This window comes from Poecilia reticulata, chromosome 16 (genome assembly GCF_904066995.2).
Source record: "Poecilia reticulata chromosome 16, P_reticulata-male-v2, whole genome shotgun sequence".
Taxonomy (NCBI): Eukaryota; Metazoa; Chordata; class Actinopteri; order Cyprinodontiformes; family Poeciliidae; genus Poecilia; species Poecilia reticulata.
Genome location: NC_088845.1, coordinates 3,629,785 through 3,655,433, shown reverse-complemented (window position 1 = coordinate 3,655,433; position 25,649 = coordinate 3,629,785). Strand labels below are relative to the sequence as shown.

Below are 25,649 nucleotides of genomic sequence, written 5' to 3'. Positions count from 1 at the left end.
AGAGCAGAAACATCTGTTTTGTACTTCTCATCAAGTTCTTCATATGAATGTTTCATTTGGTCCAACTCCGCCTGTAAATTGTTTTCGCTCATTTGCAGAAAATTGAACTCTTTAGTCATGGATTCATATATGAAGTCTTGCTCTTCTATGAGTTTGTCGATTTGCTCCCGGTCTTTCGTTGCTCTGTCTGAATTTGCTTCTCTTTCAAGCTCCAGCTGTTTCTCAAATGTTTCGACTTCGGCTTTAAGACTAGAAAGATCTTGTTCATACTTTTGGTTCAGTTCTTCGTATGAACGTTTTACCTGGTCATATTCCGCCTGTAAACTGTTTTTGTTGGATTCATAGGTGGAGCAAAGCTCCTGGTGGGAAGACTGAAGTTTGTCCAATTCTTCTTGAAGGGTTTTGTTTTTGTCTTTCTCAGCCTGGATTTCGGATGTAAATGCTTCCTGGCTGAGGAGGTGGGCCGTCTTTAACTCTACAAAATCTTCTTGGAGCTGCTTCTTATTCTTAAATCGTGTATCGTTATGCACCTTCGAAGCAAGGATCGCAGCATTAGCAACTGCTGGATCTCTAAGCTTTTCCATCATCTCGAGTTCCCTCTTTGTCTCTTTACCCTTGTTAATAAAAACTTCTTTGAGAGCTTTCTGCCTTTTTAACTGGTGTTTCGTTTCTTCCAGCTCTGCTTCCAGCTGGGCCAGTCGTTGGTGATCTTCAAACCTCTGGGCTCTCTCCATCTCTAAAAGAGAGCGCAGCCTTTGGATTTCCTCGTGCAAAACACTCGGGTGCACAGGAGGAAACCCGCCTTGGACATTCCGATGGACCCCCCGTCTCACCTGGGGTCCCATCATCCCATTGTGGCTTCTCTGGTTTTGATAAGACATTGTCCTCAATATCTTCCTAAATTACCTGAACGGTTGATCCTAAAAGGCTTTGCGTATGTCTGCACTAGTCAGCGATATAGCAATGAAAAATATGCAGAGTTCTGTTCAATATATATAGTTTATGACATCACACAGAGGGCCTCACTAGTGACATCACAGAATCTTCTTTTGCTGGTGGTGTTACATCATCCCACCAGCAAATAGCATCTTTTATTCTTGTTTATATTCAAAATAGTCTGATTCACTTGTTTTTTCTTTCCTATATATGATAATTTCTTTTGAACTTTTTTCAGTATCTATACATAAGAAAGTTAATTTTGCTTGTTTAGTCAAACATTTATTTTCTTATTCTTGTGTCAGCAAACATTGGAACATTGATGTGAGAACAGGTAACATTTTGCTAAGTTAATGCCATGAAGTAACAAACAAAACAAATTGTGGGCAGAGCACAAATAAAGTTGTAAGCTTTACCTATGAGAAAACCAGGGATCTCTAACCCATCCCACCATGCTGGACCACCACAAACACAATGTGTTCAACTGTAAATGTCAAGGCTAGGTCATTTTCAGATCTATGCAAATGCATGATTTTTGTTTGTCATTGTAACAGGGAGGATCTAAATATGAGGATGGTAGATGAAGTTGATCTTGACAAGCAAAGGTCAACTGATTTAAAGGTTACACAGACTGACCAGCTGGTGGCGGTAGTGTACCAACTTGCTGTTTGAGAAGAAAAGACTATGGTGAAGAAGAAGACCCAGATTTATGTTGTAACTTTTAAACACCATCGTATGCCTAAGCATACAGCCAGGATTAAAAATGGCCCAGTCAAATCCCATACCTAAATCAGATGAACAGTTATGTCAGGAGAGCTCACAATGACTTCCCATCCAATCTGACTGAGCTTCAGCTTTTTGCAAAGAAAAACTGACAAAACCGTCAACCGTTATTTATTTGTGTTTGTATAGTTAAATAAATATGTATTGATATTACTAAATAATTTATTAAATAAATTATGAACGGCTGTGTGCTTTGTAATATGCTCTGCATACATCGAATCAGAATATTCCATTCCTATTCTACTGTTATAGCCACTAAGCATATTTACATATGCTGAACTATGTACTACTTAAATAATAACATACTTAAATAATTCAATTGTTTATAAATGTAGCTTTGATAGATGTTTGAATATGGTTTCCGGTAACAAAAAGGCGTGTTATGATCGATTAAATGCACTGATACATCATTTTGCCCTCTAAACACATGTGGAGTGGTGGACCCCTCCAAGATGGCCGCCCTAAATCTCGTCAGCGACAATAGGCGAGAGCGGTCCATGAGGCTCTATTCTTATATTATGTCTATGCGTTAGATGCTCAACTGTGTCTCATCTTTTCTACATCACAGGTCAGTAAAATGTATTTTGAAATATATATCTTGTATTTTGATATATAGGATATATTGGTATCAGTGACGTGCGGTGAGGTTCATTGCTGGTGAGGCACTGACTTATGACGTAGACACCATCCATGTTATTGGACCTACGGAAATTTCGCGCATGCACACAACGTTGTGTGTGTGTGTGTGTGTGTGTGTGTGTGTGCATGCGTTGACACGTAAAAGACGTGTCATCCATGGCCGCGTTAACTCAGTGAAACTTAGAAATTTAGGTATTAATTTCGTGCTATGATCCACAGCAAAGTGATCTGTATTCGCCAAGCAAAGCAGACTCGTTGCCATAGCAACTGGCATCAATGCCACTTCATGCTTTAGGATTTAACACCAAAAAACATTCAAGAATTTTGCACACAGAACAGAACATTTAGTTTGTTGTTATAGTACGTTCATTTAGCCTAAGCCTAAGGCTTAATGTTTTATTAATAAATAATTGCTGTGGTAGATTAGCTACCGCTTCTACTTTACTAAATTATTTAAACATTAACTGTAGCCCACAAAACGCAGATTTAATTAAAAAACTAAACATACCTTTACGTATCCATGAAATCCATACACCGCTAATTCTGCACAAAAATATCCGTTCATCCAAAGCCAAGTCTATCCTCGGCATGTCTTTTCTACTCCGTTTGAGAATCATCAAACTGTCTTGAAGTAAAACTTTCAGCTCCGGTGTTGGTCTTCCTTTAGTTATTATCTCCTGCTTCAATTGAAAATCCACTTTAGAAAACTGTTTAAGTGTAGAAATGTAGTATTTCGTGTTGACGTCGGAAGACAGAAGAAAACAAATATATTGCTGTACTTATTTACTGTGTGGCTAGCTCCATGGCTAGCTCGCTGTCTCTTACTCTGCAGTTGTGCAGTCACAATATCTGGGATCATGAGCGCCCCCAGCGGTGAGGCAAGAGAATTGCCTGCCTCACCTCGAGTCTGTTCTCTGCCGTTTCTTATCGCGCCTCCGCACACAAAACACAATACACACACAGTTAGTGACAAAAAACACTGTACATCATATACATAAGCAAAATTATGGAAAATCAGTCCATATATTAAATGTTTCTTAGCCATTTTATTGCCGGCGGGTACTCCGGTTTCCTCCCGTAGTCCAAAAAACATGACTGTCAGGTTAATTGGTCTCTCCAAATTGCCCCTAGGTGTGAGTGTGTGTGTTCATGGTTGTGTGTCCTGTGTGTCTCTGTGTTGCCCTGCGACACACTGGCGACCTGTCCAGGGTGACCCCGCCTCTCGCCCGAAACGTTAGCTGGAGAGGCACCAGCAACCCTCCTGACCCCACTGAGGGACAAGGGTGTAAAGAAAATGGATGGATGGATGGATGGATGGATGGATGGATATTATTTTCCATGATGTCTGCCTCACCTGCCTCCCCTGACTGCTGGTCACTGATTGGTAGCCTTTGCGAGTTGAAGTGATTTTTGAATTGAGTGTCAACTCGTGAGTCACGTTATTCAGTTTTTGATTTGCATTGTTGATAAAACGGGCATATTTCTGGAGGCTAATGCTAATGCTGGCGGACTTGTGAGCTAGCTGAGAAACAGCTGACGGACTACTGAATTCACTTTGAATTTATTGTATTTTACACATTTGAAGATGTGTTGATTAATGAATTTCGCAGATTTGTAATAAATCGTTGGCCATAGCAGTCCTGCGTGTTATTTTACATACTCCAAACAGAGTGACCTAATAGTTTGGAGTTTCAGGAAAATTACGTTATTATTGTTGTGGATAGGTGTAGCACGGGATCACGTGGTGTTATTAGTGATTGTAGATCACCTGTTGCTCAGCTGGTGACTTCAGTGAGTGGGTGATAGGGGAGGTCTACTTTTTGCTGACCGCTATGTTTGTTTTTGATCACTGTTTAATCCTACGGATCCGTTTTATGCTGGTTTTGAACACTGTTTGCTTTTTGGATATTGACAATAAAATCATTGCAACTGCAGCTTGGATTTACGTTTTGATCAGCTAGCGCGTCAACAACCACTTCCCTACTCAGCCGCTCAGCGACTTTGTTTGGCAGTCGCCAACATCACCTGTGGAAATGTTGCAAAGACAAAGCTGCTCAGCAGTGATGAGGGTTGATTTCTTCCATCCATTTTCTTTATACCCTTGTCCCTGGTGGGGTCAGGAGGGTTGCTGGTGCCAGCTAATGTTCCGGGCGAGAGGCAGGGTCGCCCTGGACAGGTTGCCAGTCTGTCGCAGGGCAACACAGAGACACACAGGGACAATTTAGACAGACCAGTTAACCTGACAGTCATGCTTTTGGACTGTGGGAGGAAACTGGAGTACCCAGAAAAAAACCCACGCATGCAGAGGGTGAACATGCAAACTCCATGCAGAAAGACCAGGGCTGGGAATCAAACCCAGAACCTTCTTGCTGCAAGGCAGTAGCTCTACCAACTGTGCCACTGTGCAGCCCTGGGCTGATATCCTGTGAGCACAAATGCATTTCCTCTGATTACTGAGGAGAGTATGAGTAATTCTTAAACTGTATTTATCAAAATGTAGATAAAACAGATAAGTTGTTTTTAAGATGATACACCCCAGATGTTTCACATCCTGTCGTTCTTCTCTTTCATACCAGTAGACAACACATAAGCTCAACAACACACAGGCTCAACAACACACAGGCTCAACAACACACAGGCTCATACTCACAGCAATATATTCATTTAAGAACTGATTTTCCTCCAATAACATTAATAATTTCTTATTAAGTTTCACAGATTGCTCTTTTTTTACCTTTTCTACTCAGTTTTTCATGTTAAATTGCACTTTTTTGTTAAATTTGTTAAGCTATCTTGAATAAACTTTCTAAATAAAGACTAACAGAAAGATCAAACAGTTCCTTTCATTTTTGATAAAACCTGTTTTTTTTATAACAAACAAACCAGATAGAACAAGTTTTTACTTCTTCAGGGTCCGGAGTATTAAGCTATGATTACAATTATCATCTAATATTATGTACAGATGTAATTCTAACCTTAATTTAACACCCGGGACCCTGAAGAAGTAAAAACTTGTTCAATCAGCTTTTTATGTTTGGTATAAAAAAACAAACACAGGATTTATCAAAGAAAATAAATGATAAATGGACTGAACTTATGTAGAGCCTTGCTAATCATTTTGACCACTCAAAGCACTTCACACTGCAGTCACATTCACCCACACACACATTTACACCGATAAGCAGATCGGTGGACAACTAGGGGCAAAGAGCCCAGGGGGGCCTGGACATGTGGCAGGAGGAAGCTGAACTCAAACTTACAAACTTCTAATCACAAGACGACCACTCTGTCCACAGCCACAGTCCCCCTGAAAAAAACAAAAAAAACTCACTGCATGATCTTTTTGTCAACCTTTTTTTAAATTCCAGATTTAAACGCAGCACAATGAGCTACATTTCACCACAAAAAAGTGCAAGTGCAACATAAAAAGTGAGTAGAGAAGGTAAAATAAAGGACAAACCATAAAATTACAAGACAGTCAGAAAATAAACAGAAATCATTACAATTACAAGAAGAATTGTAATTCTTAAATGAATAGGTTGCTGTAAATATTGAGCTGTGTGTTGTTGAGGCTCTGCACCACTGAAACAGGGCTGATGCAGAGGAAGCAGGTTGGGGAGGAATAGTCTTAGACGTAGTTCTGATGCCACATGACTCTTGGGTGATTTTAAACCAATTTTGCAGTTTCTTAAACTCTTTTGGGGGCAATTTACATTGACCAATTGACCTAACCTACATGTTTTAGGGGATGTGGGGGGAAACCAGAGTCCCTGGAGAAAACCCACGCAGGTACGGGGAGTTTCGTCAAACATTTATTTTCTTATTCTTGTGTCAGCAAACATTGGAACATTGATGTGAGAACAGGTAACATTTTGCTAAGTTAATGCCATGAAGTAACAAACAAAACAAATTGTGGGCAGAGCACAAATAAAGTTGTAAGCTTTACCTATGAGAAAACCAGGGATCTCTAACCCATCCCACCATGCTGGACCACCACAAACACAATGTGTGCAACTGTAAATGTCAAGGCTAGGTCATTTTCAGATCTATGCAAATGCATGATTTTGTTTGTCATTGTAACAGGGAGGATCTAAATATGAGGATGGTAGATGAAGTTGATCTTGACAAGCAAAGGTCAACTGATTTAAAGGTTACACAGACTGACCAGCTGGTGGCGGTAGTGTACCAACTTGCTGTTTGAGAAGAAAAGACTATGGTGAAGAAGAAGACCCAGATTTATGTTGTAACTTTAAACACCATCGTATGCCTAAGCATACAGCCAGGATTAAAAATGGCCCAGTCAAATCCCATACCTAAATCAGATGAACAGTTATGTCAGGAGAGCTCACAATGACTTCCCATCCAATCTGACTGAGCTTCAGCTTTTGCAAAGAAAAACTGACAAAACCGTCAACCGTTATTTATTTGTGTTTGTATAGTTAAATAAATATGTATTGATATTACTAAATAATTTATTAAATAAATTATGAACGGCTGTGTGCTTGTAATATGCTCTGCATACATCGAATCAGAATATTCCATTCCTATTCTACTGTTATAGCCACTAAGCATATTTACATATGCTGAACTGTGTACTACTTAAATAATAACATACTTAAATAATTAAATTGTTTATAAATGTAGCTTTGATAGATGTTTGAATATGGTTTCCGGTAACAAAAAGGCGTGTTATGATCGATTAAATGCACTGATACATCATTTTGCCCTCTAAACACATGTGGAGTGGTGGACCCCTCCAAGATGGCCGCCCTAAATCTCGTCAGCGACAATAGGCGAGAGCGGTCCATGAGGCTCTATTCTTATATTATGTCTATGCGTTAGATGCTCAACTGTGTCTCATCTTTTCTACATCACAGGTCAGTACAATGTATTTTGAAATATATATCTTGTATTTGATATATAGGATATATTGGTATCAGTGACGTGCGGTGAGGTTCATTGCTGGTGAGGCACTGACTTATGACGTAGACACCCTCCATGTTATTGGACCTACGGAAATTTCGCGCATGCACACAACGTTGTGTGTGTGTGTGTGTGCATGCGTTGACACGTAAAAGACGTGTCATCCATGGCCGCGTTAACTCAGTGAAACTTAGAAATTTAGGTATTAATTTCGTGCTATGATCCACAGCAAAGTGATCTGTATTCGCCAAGCAAAGCAGACTCGTTGCCATAGCAACTGGCATCAATGCCACTTCATGCTTTAGGATTTAACACCAAAAACATTCAAGAATTTTGCACACAGAACAGAACATTTAGTTTGTTGTTATAGTACGTTTTAGGCTTAATGTTTTATTAATAAATAATTGCTGTGGTAGATTAGCTACCGCTTCTACTTTACTAAATTATTTAAACATTAACTGTAGCCCACAAAACGCAGATTTAATTAAAAAACTAAACATACCTTTACGTATCCATGAAATCCATACACCGCTAATTCTGCACAAAAATATCCGTTCATCCAAAGCCAAGTCTATCCTCGGCATGTCTTTTCTACTCCGTTTGAGAATCATCAAACTGTCTTGAAGTAAAACTTTCAGCTCCGGTGTTGGTCTTCCTTTAGTTATTATCTCCTGCTTCAATTGAAAATCCACTTTAGAAAACTGTTTAAGTGTAGAAATGTAGTATTTCGTGTTGACGTCGGAAGACAGAAGAAAACAAATATATTGCTGTACTTATTTACTGTGTGGCTAGCTCCATGGCTAGCTCGCTGTCTCTTACTCTGCAGTTGTGCAGTCACAATATCTGGGATCATGAGCGCCCCCAGCGGTGAGGCAAGAGAATTGCCTGCCTCACCTCGAGTCTGTTCTCTGCCGTTTCTTATCGCGCCTAACACAATACACACACAGTTAGTGACAAAAACACTGTACATCATATACATAAGCGAAATTATGGAAAATCAGTCCATATATTAAATGTTTCTTAGCCATTTTATTGCCGGCGGGTACTCCGGTTTCCTCCCACAGTCCAAAACATGACTGTCAGGTTAATTGGTCTCTCCAAATTGCCCCTAGGTGTGAGTGTGTGTGTTCATGGTTGTGTGTCCTGTGTGTCTCTGTGTTGCCCTGCGACACACTGGCGACCTGTCCAGGGTGACCCCGCCTCTCGCCCGAAACGTTAGCTGGAGAGGCACCAGCAACCCTCCTGACCCCACTGAGGGACAAGGGTGCAAGAAAATGGATGGATGGATGGATGGATGGATGGATGGATGTTATTTTTCCATGATGTCTGCCTCACCTGCCTCCCCTGACTGCACGTCACTGATTGGTATCCTTTGCGAGTTGAAGTGATTTTTGAATTGAGTGTCAACTCGTGAGTCACGTTATTTATGTTTTGATTTGCATTGTTGATAAAACGGGCATATTTCTGGAGGCTAATGCTAATGCTGGCGGACTTTGTGAGCTAGCTGAGAAACAGCTGACGGACTACTGAATTCACTTTGAATTTATTGTATTTTACACATTTTGAAGATGTGTTGATTAATGAATTTCGCAGATTTGTAATAAATCGTTGGCCATAGCAGTCCTGCGTGTTATTTTACATACTCCAAACAGAGTGACCTAATAGTTTGGAGTTTCAGGAAAATTACGTTATTATTGTTGTGGATAGGTGTAGCACGGGATCACGTGGTGTTATTAGTGATTGTAGATCACCTGTTGCTCAGCTGGTGACTTCAGTGAGTGGGTGATAGGGGAGGTCTACTTTTTTGCTGACCGCTATGTTTTGTTTTTGATCACTGTTTAATCCTATGGATCCGTTTTTATGCTGGTTTTGAACACTGTTTGCTTTTTGGATATTGACAATAAAATCATTGCAACTGCAGCTTGGATTTACGTTTTGATCAGCTAGCGCGTCAACAACCACTTCCCTACTCAGCCGCTCAGCGACTTTGTTTGGCAGTCGCCAACATCACCTGTGGAAATGTTGCAAAGACAAAGCTGCTCAGCAGTGATGAGGGTTGATTTCTTCCATCCATTTTCTTTATACCCTTGTCCCTGGTGGGGTCAGGAGGGTTGCTGGTGCCAGCTAATGTTCCGGGCGAGAGGCAGGGTCGCCCTGGACAGGTTGCCAGTCTGTCGCAGGGCAACACAGAGACACACAGGGACAATTTAGACAGACCAGTTAACCTGACAGTCATGCTTTTGGACTGTGGGAGGAAACTGGAGTACCCAGAAAAAAACCCACGCATGCAGAGGGTGAACATGCAAACTCCATGCAGAAAGACCAGGGCTGGGAATCAAACCCAGAACCTTCTTGCTGCAAGGCAGTAGCTCTACCAACTGTGCCACTGTGCAGCCCTGGCTGATATCCTGTGAGCACAAATGCATTTCCTCTGATTACTGAGGAGAGTATGAGTAATTCTTAAACTGTATTTATTAAAATGTAGATAAAACAGATAAGTTGTTTTTAAGATGATACACCCCAGATGTTTCACATCCTGTCGTTCTTCTCTTTCATACCAGTAGACAACACATAAGCTCAACAACACACAGGCTCAACAACACACAGGCTCAACAACACACAGGCTCATACTCACAGCAATGTATTCATTTAAGAACTGATTTTCCTCCAATAACATTAATAATTTCTTATTAAGTTTCACAGATTGCTCCTTTTTTACCTTTTCTACTCAGTTTTTCATGTTAAATTGCACTTTTTTGTTAAATTTGTTAAGCTATCTTGAATAAACTTTTCTAAATAAAGACTAACAGAAAGATCAAACAGTTCCTTTCATTTTTGATAAAACCTGTTTTTTTTATAACAAACAAACCAGATAGAACAAGTTTTTACTTCTTCAGGGTCCGGAGTATTAAGCTATGATTACAATTATCATCTAATATTATGTACAGATGTAATTCTAACCTTAATTTAACACCCGGGACCCTGAAGAAGTAAAAACTTGTTCAATCAGCTTTTTTATGTTTGGTATAAAAAAACAAACACAGGATTTATCAAAGAAAATAAATGATAAATGGACTGAACTTATGTAGAGCCTTGCTAATCATTTTGACCACTCAAAGCACTTCACACTGCAGTCACATTCACCCACACACACATTTACACCGATAAGCAGATCGGTGGGCAACTAGGGGCAAAGAGCCCAGGGGGGCCTGGACATGTGGCAGGAGGAAGCTGAACTCGAACTTACAAACTTCTAATCACAAGACGACCACTCTGTCCACAGCCACAGTCCCCCTGAAAAAAAACAAAAAAAACTCACTGCATGATCTTTTTGTCAACCTTTTTTTAAATTCCAGATTTAAACGCAGCACAATGAGCTACATTTCACCACAAAAAAGTGCAAGTGCAACATAAAAAGTGAGTAGAGAAGGTAAAATAAAGGACAAACCATAAAATTACAAGACAGTCAGAAAATAAACAGAAATCATTACAATTACAAGAAGAATTGTAATTCTTAAATGAATAGGTTGCTGTAAATATTGAGCTGTGTGTTGTTGAGGCTCTGCACCACTGAAACAGGGCTGATGCAGAGGAAGCAGGTTGGGGAGGAATAGTCTTAGACGTAGTGCTGATGCCACATGACTCTTGGGTGATTTTAAACCAATTTTTGCAGTTTCTTAAACTCTTTTGGGGCAATTTACATTGACCAATTGACCTAACCTACATGTTTTAGGGGATGTGGGGGAAACCAGAGTCCCTGGAGAAAACCCACGCAGGTACGGGGAGTTTCGTCAAACATTTATTTTCTTATTCTGGTGTCAGCAAACATTGGAACATTGATGTGAGAACAGGTAACATTTTGCTAAGTTAATGCCATGAAGTAACAAACAAAACAAATTGTGGGCAGAGCACAAATAAAGTTGTAAGCTTTACCTATGAGAAAACCAGGGATCTCTAACCCATCCCACCATGCTGGACCACCACAAACACAATGTGTTCAACTGTAAATGTCAAGGCTAGGTCATTTTCAGATCTATGCAAATGCATGATTTTTGTTTGTCATTGTAACAGGGAGGATCTAAATATGAGGATGGTAGATGAAGTTGATCTTGACAAGCAAAGGTCAACTGATTTAAAGGTTACACAGACTGACCAGCTGGTGGCGGTAGTGTACCAACTTGCTGTTTGAGAAGAAAAGACTATGGTGAAGAAGAAGACCCAGATTTATGTTGTAACTTTTAAACACCATCGTATGCCTAAGCATACAGCCAGGATTAAAAATGGCCCAGTCAAATCCCATACCTAAATCAGATGAACAGTTATGTCAGGAGAGCTCACAATGACTTCCCATCCAATCTGACTGAGCTTCAGCTTTTTGCAAAGAAAAACTGACAAAACCGTCAACCGTTATTTATTTGTGTTTGTATAGTTAAATAAATATGTATTGATATTACTAAATAATTTATTAAATAAATTATGAACGGCTGTGTGCTTTGTAATATGCTCTGCATACATCGAATCAGAATATTCCATTCCTATTCTACTGTTATAGCCACTAAGCATATTTACATATGCTGAACTATGTACTACTTAAATAATAACATACTTAAATAATTCAATTGTTTATAAATGTAGCTTTGATAGATGTTTGAATATGGTTTCCGGTAACAAAAAGGCGTGTTATGATCGATTAAATGCACTGATACATCATTTTGCCCTCTAAACACATGTGGAGTGGTGGACCCCTCCAAGATGGCCGCCCTAAATCTCGTCAGCGACAATAGGCGAGAGCGGTCCATGAGGCTCTATTCTTATATTATGTCTATGCGTTAGATGCTCAACTGTGTCTCATCTTTTCTACATCACAGGTCAGTAAAATGTATTTTGAAATATATATCTTGTATTTTGATATATAGGATATATTGGTATCAGTGACGTGCGGTGAGGTTCATTGCTGGTGAGGCACTGACTTATGACGTAGACACCATCCATGTTATTGGACCTACGGAAATTTCGCGCATGCACACAACGTTGTGTGTGTGTGTGTGTGTGTGTGTGTGTGTGCATGCGTTGACACGTAAAAGACGTGTCATCCATGGCCGCGTTAACTCAGTGAAACTTAGAAATTTAGGTATTAATTTCGTGCTATGATCCACAGCAAAGTGATCTGTATTCGCCAAGCAAAGCAGACTCGTTGCCATAGCAACTGGCATCAATGCCACTTCATGCTTTAGGATTTAACACCAAAAAACATTCAAGAATTTTGCACACAGAACAGAACATTTAGTTTGTTGTTATAGTAAGTTAATTTAGCCTAAGCCTAAGGCTTAATGTTTTATTAATAAATAATTGCTGTGGTAGATTAGCTACCGCTTCTACTTTACTAAATTATTTAAACATTAACTGTAGCCCACAAAACGCAGATTTAATTAAAAAACTAAACATACCTTTACGTATCCATGAAATCCATACCTCGCTAATTCTGCACAAAAATATCCGTTCATCCAAAGCCAAGTCTATCCTCGGCATGTCTTTTCTACTCCGTTTGAGAATCATCAAATTGTCTTGAAGTAAAACTTTCAGCTCCGGTGTTGGTCTTCCTTTAGTTATCATCTCCTGCTTCAATTGAAAATCCACTTTAGAAAACTGTTTAAGTGTAGAAATGTAGTATTTCGTGTTGACGTCGGAAGACAGAAGAAAACAAATATATTGCTGTACTTATTTACTGTGTGGCTAGCTCCATGGCTAGCTCGCTGTCTCTTACTCTGCAGTTGTGCAGTCACAATATCTGGGATCATGAGCGCCCCCAGCGGTGAGGCAAGAGAACTGCCTGCCTCACCTCGAGTCTGTTCTCTGCCGTTTCTTATCGCGCCTAACACAATACACACACAGTTAGTGACAAAAAACACTGTACATCATATACATAAGCGAAATTATGGAAAATCAGTCCATATATTAAATGTTTCTTAGCCATTTTATTGCCGGCGGGTACTCCGGTTTCCTCCCACAGTCCAAAACATGACTGTCAGGTTAATTGGTCTCTCCAAATTGCCCCTAGGTGTGAGTGTGTGTGTTCATGGTTGTGTGTCCTGTGTGTCTCTGTGTTGCCCTGCGACACACTGGCGACCTGTCCAGGGTGACCCCGCCTCTCGCCCGAAACGTTAGCTGGAGAGGCACCAGCAACCCTCCTGACCCCACTGAGGGACAAGGGTGTAAAGAAAATGGATGGATGGATGGATGGATGGATGGATGGATGTTATTTTTCCATGATGTCTGCCTCACCTGCCTCCCCTGACTGCACGTCACTGATTGGTATCCTTTGCGAGTTGAAGTGATTTTTGAATTGAGTGTCAACTCGTGAGTCACGTTATTCAGTTTTTGATTTGCATTGTTTATAAAACGGGGCATATTTCTGGAGGCTAATGCTAATGCTGGCGGACTTTGTGAGCTAGCTGAGAAACAGCTGACGGACTACTGAATTCACTTTGAATTTATTGTAGCTATTTTACACATTTTGAAGATGTGTTGATTAATGAATTTCGCAGATTTGTAATAAATCGTTGGCCATAGCAGTCCTGCGTGTTATTTTACATACTCCAAACAGAGTGACCTAATAGTTTGGAGTTTCAGGAAAATTACGTTATTATTGTTGTGGATAGGTGTAGCACGGGATCACGTGGTGTTATTAGTGATTGTAGATCACCTGTTGCTCAGCTGGTGACTTCAGTGAGTGGGTGATAGGGGAGGTCTACTTTTTTGCTGACCGCTATGTTTTGTTTTTGATCACTGTTTAATCCTATGGATCCGTTTTTATGCTGGTTTTGAACACTGTTTGCATTTTTGGATATTGACAATAAAATCATTGCAACTGCAGCTTGGATTTACGTTTTGATCAGCTGGCGCGTCAACAACCACTTCCCTACTCAGCCGCTCAGCGACTTTTGTTTGGCAGTCGCCAACATCACCTGTGGAAATGTTGCAAAGACAAAGCTGCTCAGCAGTGATGAGGGTTGATTTTTTTCCATCCATTTTCTTTATACCCTTGTCCCTGGTGGGGTCAGGAGGGTTGCTGGTGCCAGCTAATGTTCCGGGCGAGAGGCAGGGTCGCCCTGGACAGGTTGCCAGTCTGTCGCAGGGCAACACAGAGACACACAGGGACAATTTAGACAGACCAGTTAACCTGACAGTCATGCTTTTGGACTGTGGGAGGAAACTGGAGTACCCAGAAAAAAACCCACGCATGCAGAGGGTGAACATGCAAACTCCATGCAGAAAGACCAGGGCTGGGAATCAAACCCAGAACCTTCTTGCTGCAAGGCAGTAGCTCTACCAACTGCGCCACTGTGCAGCCCTGGGCTGATATCCTGTGAGCACAAATGCATTTCCACTGATTACTGAGGAGAGTATGAGTAATTCTTAAACTGTATTTATTAAAATGTAGATAAAACAGATAAGTTGTTTTTAAGATGATACTCCGTTTCCATTTTCCATTATGTTCTGAGAAATTTATTTTTCTTAACTAAAACACACTTTGAAGTTAAAGAACAAATATTATCCTTGTAACAGAAATCACAGAGGGACAAAAGCCTCTCATTGTGGAGGCATCTCCACTAAAGTGGAACTGTGACCATAATTACCATCATTACATTTGGAGGAAAAATGGGGATGCCTCTACCATAATAACTGTGACGTATGGAGGTGGCAGCATCATTCTGTGGACATGTTTTGCTGCAGGAGGAACTGGTGCACTTAAAAAATGGATGGCATCTTCCAGAATTTAACAAGTTGTTTTATTTTCATATGAGGAGTTTTTTCATCAAAAACCTAAAATAGCTAAATAAAACATTTTCTCCACTTTCAGCAATATATTGATAAGAAATTATTGATTTACAGTTATCCAACTCATTTCCAGAATTTATCATCAGCTAGATTTTGGGATCACAATCCATAACATTTAGCTCAAAATCAACCTCAAATTAGATCAAATTAGATGAACGAAAAAGCTGCAAAGTTGATAATGAACTGAGGAATTCAGGTTAGTTGATTCCAAATAATAATCCAGTTTTTCAGAGGAAGTTAGAAATAAAAGGTACAGGAGCGTGAACATAAACGTTAACTGATGTGCAAGATATAAATATAAACCAGAGGGAATTGGCTGAAAATGTCTTAATATAAGACGACATGTTAATGTCAAAACTAAAAAAAAACCTTGTGTTCATAAAGTAACATAGACCAAGTTTGCCTCTGAAACTAAGCAGGTCACCCAACACAAACCAACCCGACACGTGGTTTTCTTTCTAGTATGTAAATATGGTGGAATAGTGACTGAAAACACAAGAAAAACATAGAGAGTAAAATAACACACAAGCAAAACCACGGCAAATACTGAAACCATGACCTCTTTAGGCACGTTCTTTACAACATTTCTTTAGCTGGGTGTATGAAAGCACAGACTGATGTGGGAACGTGCAACACGGAGAAATAAAGAGTTCAGAGAAGAAGAAAGACTGAATGATCGCCAGGAAGTCTGCAGGAATATTAATGGAAATCATTTAAATATCATAAACCCAGAAAGTGTAGCTGTAAAAGCTGCTTAGCAACAATAGGTGAAGAAATTAGAGGTTTGCATAAGTATTCATACCCACAGAGCTTTTTCTTATTTACACTACACACTTTTATACTGGATTGTTTTTATTGTTAAACCTTTATTTAACCAGAAAATACCTACTGATATCAACAAAAACAGCAGTACACTTCATTATAGACTAGACAAGTAAACAGAAACAACAAAAATACACATTAGAAATATATAAATGCAAACAATTTAACAATAAAAGGCAGTAGTTGTGACAATACAAATTTAAAAAAACAGTGGAAATTTAAGATTTAAAACACAGGCGCTGTTAACAGGATATTGGTTGTCGGTTATTTAAAATGTTGCAAAAAGCGTTCAGTGAAACAAGCTCTGAAAGTTTTAATTCAGCTTGCAGGGCATTTCTAAGAGGGGGCAGAAAACCTAAAAGCTTCATTTCCCTTTTCTGTTTGGAAACGAGGAGGTGCAAACTGTCCTTAGAGCGTAAAGTAAAGTGTGGTTTCTATTTTCAGAGCTGAGTAGTAATTAGCTACATTTACTCAATTACATTTACTTGAATGACTTTTTAGAAAAAAATACATTTAGGAGTATTTTTACTTCATTATACTTTTTATTTTTACTTTAGTAATTTTATTATGAAAAAAGCATTCAGTAACTTGAGTAACATTTCTGGATTTTCTACCCATTGAATGAAAAACAGACACGTTTTAACCAAAAATTCACCAGACACAGATGTACAGTTTTATTAAAGATGATCTGCCCTCCTCTGTCTATTTTATGTGATAGACTGATGTAGTGAAAGGAAAATACTACACAGGTTTCAAAACTTTTTATAAATGCAGATCTGAAAAGTGTGGTTTGTATTTGCAATCAACCTTTTTTCATCTTAAATGTAATCCATATAAGATTATCTTTAATTTCTCATTATTATAAGTTCTGAAGTGTCATTTTAGTTATTTATTGTGATTCCACATACAACCGAGAGGGGGCGCCGGTCTCACTGGTCGTATCGGGACGGTTGGGCACAGAAGAAGAATAAGTCTCCCCGTTAGATCATAGACAAAAAAAGTTGCATTGAAAGTCCATTAAAAGTGCCAGCTTTGCATGATTTTGTAAATTATGATAAATTAATGCAAAGTTGGCATTTTAATGGACTTTTAATGCAACTTTTAGAGCAACTTTGCATTAAAAGTGTCATTATTTACCGAATGATATTTTATGACAACTGTCATAAACATTCATAAAGACTTCTTTATGGTCATGTCATGTTTATGACAGTGTCATAAACATTGTTTATGACAGTGTTTATGACACTGTCATAAACACTATGACACTGTCATAAACACTGTCATAGTGTTTATGACACTAAATATTAGTGTCATAAACACTATGACAGTGTCAAACACTGTCATAAACATTATGACACTGTTTATGACAGTGTCGTAGTGTTTATGACACTAATATTTAGTGTCATAAACACTATGACACTGTCATAAACACTGTCATAGTGTTTATGACACTAAATATTAGTGTCATAAACACTATGACAGTGTCAAACACTGTCATAAACATTATGACACTGTTTATGACATAAAGTGTCATAGTGTTTATGACACTAAATATTAGTGTCATAATCAATTAGCAAGCTAAATATTTACTTTTCCAACAAAGTATTTAGCTTCAAACTAAATATCTAGTTTGGAGGTAAATACTCCAAACTGAACTAAATATTTAGCTCAGTATTCAGCTTTGCTCAAGGCTCATTATTTAGCTCAATGCCAAATATATATCTTGGTCACTAAATGTTAAGCTTGCTAAATAAATATTTAGCTTAATACTAAATTTATTTTGTAAACTAAATATGTATCCAGGCGAGGGAACACTGTTTCCAATGGTGGTACTCATCATAAGGGGTCTTTGGGCTGCACTTGGTCTGGTTCCTCACCTAGAACCTGCATTGGTGACCCAACCAGAGGCATGAAGCCCTGCAGCTCCTAGGATCACTGGGACACTCAAACCCCTCCACCACGATAAGGTGGCAGCCTATGGAAGGGATGTGTGTGTGTGTGCATGTGTATGTGTGTATATGTGTGCATGTGTGTGTGTGTATATGTGTGCATGTGTGTATGCATTTATGTATGTATATGTGTGTTTATTAAGTAACTTATGTATTATTTAAGAATAAGAAAGAATGAGAGAAAGATTAAGAAAGAGTTGTATTTTTTTAAAGGTTTTGTTGGCTCTAGTGGCCAACAAAAGCACTGGAGCTCGACAGGAAAGAGGGAAGACATGCAGCAAATTTCACCAGGCCGGGAATCGAACCTGCGACCACCGCCACAAGGACCAAGGCCTCAATACGTGGGTTGTGCCCCTGACCACCACAGAGTTGTATTTTTTTAACCATGAGGAAACATGTGGTGGTCAGTTCTTTCATTCTCTAGGGGCCTTTAATTAACTCTAATTGATTTGGAGGAGAGACATGCAGCATTTTGCCCAAGACTTGGAATTGAACCCAGGATAACCGTGTTGCTCTACAGCCCAGATGTTTTCGTTCTTCTCTTTCATACCAGTAGACAACACATAAGCTCAACAACACACAGGCTCATACTCACAGCAATGTATTCATTTAAGAACTGATTTTCCTCCACTAACATTAATAATTTCTTATTAAGTTTCACAGATTGCTCTTATTTTTTACCTTTTCTACTCAGTTTTTCATGTTAAATTGCACTTTTTTTGTTAAATTTGTTAAGCTATCTCGAATAAACTTTTCTAAATAAAGACTAACAGAAAGATCAAACAGTTCCTTTCATTTTTGATAAAACCTGTTTTTTTTATAACAAACAAACCAGATAGAACAAGTTTTTACTTCTTCAGGGTCCGGAGTATTAAGCTATGATTACAATTATCATCTAATATTATGTACAGATGTAATTCTAACCTTAATTTAACACCCGGGACCCTGAAGAAGTAAAAACTTGTTTAATCAGCTTTTTTATGTTTGGTATAAAAAAACAAACACAGGATTTATCAAAGAAAATAAATGATAAATGGACTGAACTTATGTAGAGCCTTGCTAATCATTTTGACCACTCAAAGCACTTCACACTGCAGTCACATTCACCCACACACACATTTACACCGATAAGCAGATCGGTGGGCAACTAGGGGCAAAGAGCCCAGGGGGCCTGAACATGTGGCAGGAGGAAGCTGAACTCGAACTTACAAACTTCTAATCACAAGACGACCACTCTGTCCACAGCCACAGTCCCCTGAAAAAAACAAAAAAAAAGCCACTGCATGATCTTTTTGTCAACCTTTTTTTAAATTCCAGATTTAAACGCAGCACAATGAGCTACATTTCACCACAAAAAAGTGCAAGTGCAACATAAAAAGTGAGTAGAGAAGGTAAAATAAAGGACAAACCATAAAATTACAAGACAGTCAGAAAATAAACAGAAATCATTACAATTACAAGAAGAATTGTAATTCTTAAATGAATAGGTTGCTGTAAATATTGAGCTGTGTGTTGTTGAGGCTCTGCACCACTGAAACAGGGCTGATGTAGAGGAAGCAGGTTGGGGAGGAATAGTCTTAGACGTAGTGCTGATGCCACATGACTCTTGGGTGATTTTAAACCAATTTTTGCAGTTTCTTAAACTCTTTTTGGGGGCAATTTACATTGACCAATTGACCTAACCTACATGTTTTAGGGGATGTGGGGGGAAACCAGAGTCCCTGGAGAAAACCCACGCAGGTACGGGGAGAACATGCAAACTCCACACAGCAAAGACGGGACACGTCCTCTCTGTGCAGCTGCAGTGCTAGCCACTGCACCTCCGTGCTGCCCACTTTTTTTTATATTTCAAATTCATCTTAAAGTTTGAATTTTTTAAAAATTGGGTTAGGAGGGGATCTTTTTTTTAGTTGGCAGGATGGTAAAAGCTTCCTTTTAGTTCATTCTTTTCTCCCTTTGTTTGATTTCTTCAAACGCATAAAGTTTCGTATCCTTTTCCAAACTGAAAGCTTTGTTTTTTTACTTTTACCATCCTGCATGCTGTTGAAATTCTCCGGGATGGTTCCTCCAGCAACGTCTATAATTTCTTCTGAGAAATCCTCAGAAGAAGCCAACCTGACTTCAACATGGTCAGGTTGGCTCTCTTCCTCCTTCTCTTGAAAAACATCTGTTTCATACTTCTGGCTGGCTTCTTTTTCATGCTCTAACTCTTTCTCAAATGTTTCCACATTGGCTGTAAGACTAGAAACATCTGTTTCATTGAGCTCTGCGTATGAATGTTTCACTTGGTCCAGCTCCGCCTGCAAATTGTTTTCGCTGATTTGCAGAAAATTTAACTCTTCTGTCATTGATTCATATTTGAAGTCTTGCTTTTCTATGAGTTGGTCGATTTGCTCCAGGTCTTTTGTTGCTCTGTCTGAGCTGGCCTTTCTTTCATGCTCCAGCTCTTTCTCAAATATTTCGACTTGTGCTTTAAGAGCGGAAACATCTGTTTTGTACTTCTCATCAAGTTCTTCATATGAATGTTTCATTTGGTCCAACTCCGCCTGTAAATTGTTTTCGCTCATTTGCAGAAAATTGAACTCTTTAGTCATGGATTCATATATGAAGTCTTGCTCTTCTATGAGTTTGTCGATTTGCTCCCGGTCTTTTGTTGCTCTGTCTGAATTTGCTTCTCTTTCAAGCTCCAGCTGTTTCTCAAATGTTTCGACTTGTGCTTTAAGAGCGGAAACATCTGTTTTGTACTTCTCATCAAGTTCTTCATATGAATGTTTCATTTGGTCCAACTCCGCCTGTAAATTGTTTTCGCTCATTTGCAGAAAATTGAACTCTTTAGTCATGGATTCATATATGAAGTCTTGCTCTTCTATGAGTTTGTCGATTTGCTCCCGGTCTTTCGTTGCTCTGTCTGAGCTGGCCTTTCTTTCATGCTCCAGCTGTTTCTCAAATGTTTCGACTTGTGCTTTAAGAGCAGAAACATCTGTTTTGTACTTCTCATCAAGTTCTTCATATGAATGTTTCATTTGGTCCAACTCCGCCTGTAAATTGTTTTCGCTCATTTGCAGAAAATTGAACTCTTTAGTCATGGATTCATATATGAAGTCTTGCTCTTCTATGAGTTTGTCGATTTGCTCCCGGTCTTTCGTTGCTCTGTCTGAATTTGCTTCTCTTTCAAGCTCCAGCTGTTTCTCAAATGTTTCGACTTCGGCTTTAAGACTAGAAAGATCTTGTTCATACTTTTGGTTCAGTTCTTCGTATGAACGTTTTACCTGGTCATATTCCGCCTGTAAACTGTTTTTGTTGGATTCATAGGTGGAGCAAAGCTCCTGGTGGGAAGACTGAAGTTTGTCCAATTCTTCTTGAAGGGTTTTGTTTTTGTCTTTCTCAGCCTGGATTTCGGATGTAAATGCTTCCTGGCTGAGGAGGTGGGCCGTCTTTAACTCTACAAAATCTTCTTGGAGCTGCTTCTTATTCTTAAATCGTGTATCGTTATGCACCTTCGAAGCAAGGATCGCAGCATTAGCAACTGCTGGATCTCTAAGCTTTTCCATCATCTCGAGTTCCCTCTTTGTCTCTTTACCCTTGTTAATAAAAACTTCTTTGAGAGCTTTCTGCCTTTTTAACTGGTGTTTCGTTTCTTCCAGCTCTGCTTCCAGCTGGGCCAGTCGTTGGTGATCTTCAAACCTCTGGGCTCTCTCCATCTCTAAAAGAGAGCGCAGCCTTTGGATTTCCTCGTGCAAAACACTCGGGTGCACAGGAGGAAACCCGCCTTGGACATTCCGATGGACCCCCCGTCTCACCTGGGGTCCCATCATCCCATTGTGGCTTCTCTGGTTTTGATAAGACATTGTCCTCAATATCTTCCTAAATTACCTGAACGGTTGATCCTAAAAGGCTTTGCGTATGTCTGCACTAGTCAGCGATATAGCAATGAAAAATATGCAGAATTCTGTTCAATATATATAGTTTATGACATCACACAGAGGGCCTCACTAGTGACATCACAGAATCTTCTTTTGCTGGTGGTGTTACATCATCCCACCAGCAAATAGCATCTTTTTATTCTTGTTTATATTCAAAATAGTCTGATTCACTTGTTTTTTTCTTTCCTATATATGATAATTTCTTTTGAACTTTTTTCAGTATCTATACATAAGAAAGTTAATTTTGCTTGTTTAGTCAAACATTTATTTTCTTATTCTTGTGTCAGCAAACATTGGAACATTGATGTGAGAACAGGTAACATTTTGCTAAGTTAATGAAGTTAATGCCATGAAGTAACAAACAAAACAAATTGTGGGCAGAGCACAAATAAAGTTGTAAGCTTTACCTATGAGAAAACCAGGGATCTCTAACCCATCCCACCATGCTGGACCACCACAAACACAATGTGTGCAACTGTAAATGTCAAGGCTAGGTCATTTTCAGATCTATGCAAATGCATGATTTTTGTTTGTCATTGTAACGGGGAGGATCTAAATATGAGGCAAATCCTGGATGGTAGATGAAGTTGATCTTGACAAGCTAAGATCAACTGATTTAAAGGTTACACAGACTGACCAGCTGGTGGCGGTAGTGTACCAACTTGCTGTTTGGGAAGAAAAGACTATGGTGAAGAAGAAGACCTGCAAAGACGGATGGAAAGTGCTGCTTTTGTGTTTAGATGCTATAGCCGGAGTCTCATTTTCTGTTTTTAACTGTAGTGAACACCTGTTTGCATTTGGGTCAGAACTGATTAGAGAGACACATTTAACCCCAGAAAATTCTAACATATTTGACTGCCTGAAGGTTCGTTGGCATTTGTTCCCCACACAACCTATTTATGTTGTAACTTTTAAACACCATCGTATGTCTAAGCATACAGCCAGTATTAAAAAATGGCCCAGTCAAATCCCATACCTAAATCAAATGAAGTTATGTCAGGAGAGCTCACAGCGACTTCCCATCCAATCTAACTGAGCTTCAGCTTTTTGCAAAGAAAAACTGACAAAACCGTCACATAAATGGTTCCATTTAATTTGTAGCTGGGAAAAAAAATTGTTCCCCCCCGCTCCCCCTTGTCATTTTTTATTTAAGTAGCAGTTTCAGTTTTCAATTTCAGAAACTGTCACAATATTTAATACTTTTCTGATGCGCCTGAAACCACTGAAAGCTGTCATGGAGACTGATGCCCAGCTCATTGACTTTTACCGTAAATCTGTTCCAGCTACCTCAGATATCCTTTCTTCATGGTTGTTTTTCCTGTTTCACAATAACCCCAACAGTAAAGTAAAGCATTTAAAAGGTTGAGAAAAAAGAAACCGTTACAAAGATGCTTTTAGAGAACTGTCTCTAACACTTCCTGTGATCACTGCAGGGCCTCGGTAATTACTTTTACTTTCCATTTTCTTATTAACATGGACAGTCTGACTTGGCCAAACTATTAAAAAACAAACAAAACAAAAAAAAACACTATATTTACAACAACAAAAAAAAGAATTTTGTCAAAAAGTAATTTTGCTTTTAAATTATTTTCTGGTGAATAAAATCAACCAGACTTTAAAAGCTTTTCTGGATTAATATTTCAAAAGATTTTGCAAAAGCTTAAGTTTTTTTTCCACTCACAGTTTATTCAGGTACTTGCTCCCGACCATGACAGCAAATTCTGCAGCATTTCACTAAAAATGAAGAAGCATAGGGAGAAAAGAAGCAATTTTAGGTCAAAAAAAGTCAAAGCAATTTTATTTGTATGGCACATTTTCAGCAAAAATGCAGTTCAAAGAGCTTTGCTTGACTAAAAGGAAAATAAAACACGCAAAAACATTACATTGCAGTGGCAAACAATGGCAGGTTGGAAAGCAGGTGACAGTTTATAATGTTCCAGTTAGGAAGCTCTAAACAGGTGGATTTTAATCCAGGTTTAAAGGAGCTCAGCTGCAGCTTTGTGATTCATGTTTTAGGCAGACCATAGGGACAAAAGAAGCATCAATCCATCCATCCATCCATTTTCTTTACACCCTTGTCCCTTAGTGGGGTTGGGAGGGTTGCTGGTGCCCATCTCCACTTTTGCAGTAATCAAAGACATAAAGATAAACGCTTGGATGAGTTTTTTCTAGATCTTGGTGCGACATTAGTACACCTGACAATGTTCCTCGGTGAGAGAAGGCTAAATTTGTAACTGTCTTTATGTGTCTTTGAATGTTCAGGTCTGATACATAATAGATAAATTATTAAAATTCCAAATTTCAAAAGAACACTGAAAAACCTTCATCAGACCCGGATTGCTTAAAAATACTACGAGAACATCTGGAAACAAATTTCTGTCACCTCAAATGGTCAAATAAATTATTTTATTTCTGAATTGAATATTAAATCTTTGACAAAAAAAACGATCTCATGAAGCCTTTGGATCCCATATTAAAAATAAACTTTTCTCCAAACCTTCTGCTCCGTCTCACTGGATCCTGAACGTTGACGTCACATTTGGTTTCAGCCTCTGGTGAAAAAGAAAATCCTGCTTTTCAGTTAAGTAAAATATTCACAGTTTCACTGCCACAAAGTAATTAGAGCATCTGGCTCCTCTCTGACCTGGAGTTTTAGCATCCAGCACTGGTGGGATGAGGATCCCCTTTCATAAACCAACATGATTACTGCAATTATCCTCCATTATCAGCTCGCTAATGGCGCCTGCTTGCTTCGACTACCTGCCACTCACAGGGATGCAGCAGACAGTTTGAAGTTGAAGGCAGCATTGGTGGCTTACACTGAGAAAATTAATTATCTATTCATCATCCCAGAATAAAGCCAGATCACCTCAGGCGTGGTTAAGGCAACAGACAACCAGATCAGAGACGATCTCAATGTCATTAGCTGCGCTTCCATTACAAATGTCCGCAAAATTGTGTTGATATTCGGCTAATATTGGACAAAAAATACCCACACACACAATTTCGCAAAGGGTGGTGTTTCCATTAAATAAGAAACTCAATTAAATTTGCATGTGAATAACTTTGTTCAGCCTTACCAAATCATTAGCAAACAAACCGTGTCGCGATCCGCCAACCACTTCCTGTCGTCTTCTTCGTCTTTTCCGCCAGTACTTTCATCCCTGTGTTTCATCCGTTTATCACATGACTGGAGTGACGTTAAAAAGTGTTTCCACTCCAGTTTGGCGGAATACACAAATATTCACAGCCGAAAAACAACCTAATCCAAAAAACACTGTTTTTTCCCACCTAAATTAGCGATTTATTTTGGTTTTAATTGCCATGTTTCCATTAAGTGAATTGTTTTCATAATTCCAATTTGCGCCGTCATATGGTCAATTGAAAGGCAGCTACTTTTTGGTTGGAGGAAAACTGGAGCACCAAACACTGACGTGTTTTCTCTAATGCTTCTGTTGTTCACTCCGGCTTCATATTCTGCTGAAATTCAGGGCTACATAAGTTAGGGCTGCAACAATGATTATTGTAATAATCAATGCTGTCTAATATTAGAAATATTACTGCATTATAGCAATGTTTATTTCATTGCATTTTAAGCAAGAAATAAGCATTTTATTGCTTAAAATGCAATAACAGCATCAGTGTTGCTCATCTGTAGGTAAAATGCTTCTAACATGTGAAGAGGTCAACTTTCTGCTTGACTTAACATCAATGTAGATCTGGTCTGTATTATTTTTGGACTGAGTTAAGTTTCTCTCTCAAGTCATATCATTTGTCACTTTAAGACACGTTTCATTTTGAATTTACTTTTTAATGAAAATGATTGAGCATTCTC

At 38.9% G+C, this 25,649-nt stretch overlaps 1 long non-coding RNA gene across 1 annotated transcript in view; it reads right to left on the bottom strand.

Moving 5' to 3' along the window:
* Window positions 1-25,238, bottom strand: part of LOC145555264 (uncharacterized) — a 68,612-nt gene extending 43,374 nt beyond the window's left edge. The window contains exons 1-3 of the long non-coding RNA XR_014091367.1: window positions 24,895-25,238; window positions 24,312-24,366; window positions 23,496-23,548 (exon numbers count right to left, since the gene is read on the bottom strand). This is a non-coding gene — a long non-coding RNA (uncharacterized LOC145555264). The remainder of the gene's footprint in view (window positions 1-23,495; window positions 23,549-24,311; window positions 24,367-24,894) is intronic.
* Between the last annotated feature and the right edge of the window lie 411 nt (window positions 25,239-25,649).